Source organism: Triturus cristatus, chromosome 7 (genome assembly GCF_964204655.1).
Source record: "Triturus cristatus chromosome 7, aTriCri1.1, whole genome shotgun sequence".
Classification (NCBI taxonomy): domain Eukaryota; kingdom Metazoa; phylum Chordata; class Amphibia; order Caudata; family Salamandridae; genus Triturus; species Triturus cristatus.
In genome coordinates this window covers 1760727828-1760733827 of record NC_140590.1, presented here as the reverse complement: position 1 = coordinate 1760733827, position 6000 = coordinate 1760727828, and positions in this window count along the sequence as shown.

The following is a 6000-nucleotide window of genomic DNA, read 5'->3' as shown; positions in this document are numbered from 1 at the left end:
CAGGCTTCTAAGATCGATGGACAAATCATCTCTTACTGTAGCACGAATCAGGAATCTCGTTCTGGGCGCAAAACCTTCTCTTATCTGGCCCCTTGCTCTTGGAACCAACTTCCTACTCATACGAAAGTGTACTGGCCACCTTCTTTTCAGAAAACTTCTCAAAACCGAATTATTCTAACACTATGGCTACCCCGCTTGTTGGTTTCCGCTGCGCTGAGTTACCCCTTCGGGGGTGATTCATGCACATTATAAGCTTATTTACAAATGTAACAATTTAACAATTAACAATGACATACCTGATGTCAATTACACAATTAACACCTGGTCACTACACTATAAATGACACACAATTTCAGATCATGATTCCTTGCCATTCCAGAGCAGCACAACCCTGAAGCTGGTTCCCAGAAGTCAAGCACGTATTTTTGCTGGTCTCTGGTCTCCCTGTATCTTCTCCTTTTTTAAATTTAATTTGTTCCCTTATTTAATTTAATTTAAATATATTATTTTCTCCATAGTGCTTTGTCCCAAAAATCGCCATTTCACAGAGAGAATTGTCAGTCATGGTGGATGAAATCATGAGTAGAGCCACATTTGTTTGGAGCCCAATCCAAAATACACCCATCTCAGAAAAGGATAATGTGGATCGGAATAGTTGACAGAGTGAATGCTGTAGCTAACAATCTGCACAGAGGCGGAAATTAGGAAGCAGTTGAATGACCTGCGGGGGAGTGTGTTCCCTGGCCTCCAAGCAGCACATGCTGGCCCAGAGGACTGGTGGGGGTTCTCCCATCCCCCCATTACATCTCATGCCCTGAGAGAAAGCCTAGGCCATCCTACATCCTGAAGGCTTCGCAGGAATCTCTGGTGGAGTGGAGTCTGGTAAGTTTCAATGTGTCGCTAAACACAAATCTCCTTTTTGCTCTGACTTTAGCTGTTGTTAATGTGTGATGCACACTTTTGTGGACAATACACCTAAACATATCAGTAACATCTTCTTTGGCTTGTTTATTTGGATGTATTGAGTTGGATTTAAGATAACAGCATTCAATAGTCCTCACATTGCACATGATTTTATGGTGCTTGTAAGTGTTTATACTCCAAATAACATATATGCGTTTCCCTTAGTAAATGTCTGTTCTCTTTCTACGGCAGATTTACACAAGGTTTGTTAAAGTTAAAATTTTGCAAGTGTTGTGAATGTTGATTTGAAATAACTACAACTACCATGATGCCTTGTTTCTGTGTAGGGAAAATAATATTGCCATTTAATTTTGCTCATTCTCCCCTTTCTCATCAAATCTTCCCATAGGCTAAAGTGCCATTCATTCATCAATCTCTATTTAGGGGTCGATTCCGATCCGGGTCGGACAGCTCTCCGAGAACTGTCCGTAGCCTTACGGTGCGACCGACACGTACCCGTAGCCGGTCCGTCCTGTTGATGAAGTATGATGCGCATAACTGCCAAAAACCCGACCGACACGTAGGCTGTGATTCAAGCTACATTCTCCGTCCGAGCTGTAACTCCGAACGCCGAACCGAGTTGCCCGGAAGCAGTATCTAAAGCAGTTTCCACCCTGACAAGTACGATGCGTACTTCCTACGCGCCGGACGGGTCGCCACGTACGGCACGTCACAGCATCTGGAAAAGAAGCATATCAGCTACGATTCGCGCCACAACTTGATCCACGGCTACGAGACGGACCAGCTTGGAACGGGTATGAGATGGAGCAACAAGCAGCTTGTAGGAGACGAACACATCATGAATCCCATTGCGCAGGTCATACCAGTACTCTACATCTATGACCGGATCAGGAACAGATGCGGACGGCGCAGACGGTAAGTCAGACACCTACCACACAAACAAACGACACGTACCCGCAAAATGGCACACACACAGGGGATCCAAATCCTGGTCACTAACAGGCCACCATAGGGGTTGTTTGGACAGCACCACTACCACCCCCACCCATAGGGGACCTGTTGCCCATCACCACTGCAACCCCCACCCATAGGGCTTATGTTACCCATCACCCCTGCCACCCCCACTCATAGGGGACCTGTTGCCCATCACCCCTGCCACCCCCACCCATAGGGACTATGTTGCCCATCACTACTGCCACCCCCACTCATGGGGGACCTGTTGCCCATCACCCCTGCCACCCCCACACATTGGGGACCTGCTGCCCATCACCCCTGCCACCCCCACACATAGGGCTTATGTTGCCCATCATCCCTGCCACCCCCACTCATAGGGGACCTGTTGCCCATCACCCCTGCAACCCCCACACATAGGGGACTTGTTGCCCATCACCCCTGCCACCCCACTCATAGGGGACCTGTTGCCCATCACCCCTGCCACTCCCACCCATAGGGGACCTGTTGCCCATCACCCCTGCCACCCCCATCCATAGGGACTATGTTGCCCATCACTACTGCCACCCCCACTCATGGGGGACCTGTTGCCCATCACCCCTGCCACCCTCACTCATAGGGCTTATGTTGCCCATCACTACTGCCACCCCCACACATAGGGCTTATGTTGCCCATCACCCCTGCCACCCCCACTCATAGGGGACCTGTTGCCCATCACTACTGCCACTCCCACCCATAGGGCTTATGTTGCCCATCACCCCTGCCACCCCCACTCATGGGGGACCTGTTTCCCATCACTACTGCCACCCCCACCCATAGGATGGGTGATGCACCGCACATCCATCATACTCCAACATTAGGTATGTCAGCAAATGACATCCCCCCCTAACATCATGACAACAGTGTGTAGTCTGTGACAAATTCCCATCACCCCTGCCACCCCCACTCATAGGGGACCTGTTGCCCATCACCCCTGCCACCCCCACCCATAGGGACTATGTTGCCCATCACTACTGCCACCTCCACTCATGGGGGACCTGTTGCCCATCACCCCTGCCACCCCCACACATTGGGGACCTGTTGCCCATCACCCCTGCCACCCCCACACATAGGGCTTATGTTGCCCATCATCCCTGCCACCCCCACTCATAGGAGACCTGTTGCCCATCACCCATGCCACCCCCACACATAGGGAACTTGTTGCCCATCACCCCTGCCACCCCACTCATAGGGGACCTGTTGCCCATCACCCCTGCCACTCCCACCCATAGGGGACCTGTTGCCCATCACCCCTGCCACCCCCATCCATAGGGACTATGTTGCCCATCACTACTGCCACCCCCACTCATGGGGGACCTGTTGCCCATCACCCCTGCCACCCTCACTCATAGGGCTTATGTTGCCCATCACTACTGCCACCCCCACACATAGGGCTTATGTTGCCCATCACCCCTGCCACCCCCACTCATAGGGGACCTGTTGCCCATCACTACTGCCACTCCCACCCATAGGGCTTATGTTGCCCATCACCCCTGCCACCCCCACTCATGGGGGACCTGTTTCCCATCACTACTGCCACCCCCACCCATAGGATGGGTGATGCACCACACATCCATCATACTCCAACATTAGGTATGTCAGCAAATTACATCCCCCCTAACATCATGACAACAGTGTGTAGTCTGTGACAAATTCCCACAACAGTGATTATGACTTCGAACATACAATGTAACTAACAGCACATGTGTGACCAACAAATGAGTGTGGCCTACACAAGGCAAGCATCTCTATAGCACTGTGTCAATGTAAAACCAACACCCCCTCACTGTGTAGAACAAAAGTTAAGTGTGGGGTTCCAAACTGCAGCAAATGTCGAGCATTGTGGTGATGGGGTCTAAACCCCCCCCCCCTCATCAGTGACCAAAAGGTAAGTGTCATCATGGTCAAAGCTGCAAATGCCAAACAGCATGTATGATTTCTGCTCCCAACACATGAAACACTTTTGTGACAAACTAGTGGTTGTGTCCCATTCCCACAGAGATGTGGTGAGGCTAACAGTGCAGTGAAAACAAAACATACTCTCGGCCATGTGCAGACAAGCACCACACATGCGGGCTGACAATGCATACAGTGTACGATGACACAAGAGCAGAAGTGACCATCACAAAGCATACACACATCTCGAAAATAGACACACTAATCAAAACAACCTGTGTAGACTGTAGGTGTCAGGTCACAAACTCCCATTCCATGCCAGCAATGGCACCTAACAACCAGGATGAATGTGCACAATGATGTGATATGACTCACAGGGACAGCAGGGAAAATCACAAACAGCATCCAGACAATGGCCCACAACAGCAATACCAATGCACTGATGCAGATGCACAAACAGGCAACCTCACACTGCACATCTGACACGTGCGTGTGTGTGTCTCAGTATCCCCAGGCAACTACACAACACATGAGGGGGGGCTGAACCACAGTGACACAGATGTGGACACAGTGCCATACAAAAGTAAACCATCGTTGGAACACCCTTAGTGGGCAATCAGGCATTGTGAGATGAGGGAGCACAACAGACACATGTGACACAAGCTGGAGTGAACAGCAACTAACACAGCAAGAGACTGACAGCACTACCCCCAGGGACCAGACATTGGGGTGACACAAGCATGCATGACACGTCCACTGTGATGACAAAGGTAGATGTCGTACAAACTGGGAAAGCCAGACATGTGTCCTGTGCCACAAGCGTACATCACACAAACACAAATCACTCAGCAGGCCCGTCAGCCATGGACAAACAGGAGCTAGGGGCCCATCCATGCAAACGTTTACATCAGTCCACCCTCAACACCACACACCCTGAACTGCACCAATGTGCATCTGTGAAGCCCACATGGACAGGTGACATTGCACTTGCACCCATGGCAAACACAGGTATGTTGGGAGGAACTAAGGTGCACAAACTCATCACACGAGGACAGTTTACAACCCTGGTGAATGGCCGAGTACTGCACAGTATGCGGTACATGGCCATGACAGCAAAGCTCACGTAATCTTCCGAATACCTGCCACAGTCCCAGGACAATGCAGAAGACAAGGAGAACCACAAGGCACACATGCTGACACCTGCAAACATTGCAGCCCTGAACTGGACAAGTGAGATCAGTCACACACACATACACATGTCGCAATCACTGAAAGGTACCACCTAGGGAGAACTACGTGATATTGCGAACAAACAAGTGCCTTGGGGACCCCTGACTTTGTCCCATGTGCGTCTGACCAATTCATCACCACTCAGAACAGACAAATCCCAATGATGAACCACCAATTAACAGTAGTGTGTCATGCACCCACACATCTGGTAGCCCATGGCAAAGTTGTGGGATGAACACAGTACCACTCAGCAAGCATCAACAACAGGAACATATAAAGGGAACACTGCCTGTGTATGAAAAGGGATGTGGACACACACACATGCCCACACAACATGGGCCCAGGCTATGTCACGGAACAACACATCCGTGACATAGCCTGAGGGGACCCAACTCCTGTGGAAGCCTAGCTGTGCCAAACAGTCACAGCACGTCTCACTCATGTCAGCAGAACACTTGGTCAGTCAGCCATCCGTTACCACACAATGAAGACTCTGGTCACAACAGCCTGGGTACGTGAGTCTCCCCTAAGTCATCTGCACATACTCAACACATATGTACAGCTAGTTGCACAGAGGACCCAGTTGATCCTATACCAATGATGCCCACATCTGTAGGTCCAGTGGAGATGCGCCCAAAGTCAGGGAAATCGACAAATTGGACAATGGGAAGCACATCATATGTGCATGGGTGCAAGCCACAGATGTGACCATGCAAATGAAATGTTCACAGAGATTTCCACAAATTGTTGATCATGACACACCCAGTTACCTGCAAAGGATGACATGGATACCAACCAGAATAGGATACATATCTCATGGACTACATGGAGTACCTCACATCAACACCTAAGTATTCAACATTGGAAACCAAGCATTACAGGTGAAAGGGCATGCTAAACATCATCAACCCAATGTACAGCTAAATCAAGTTCACAAGGATAAAGAAAAAAGCTTTATTC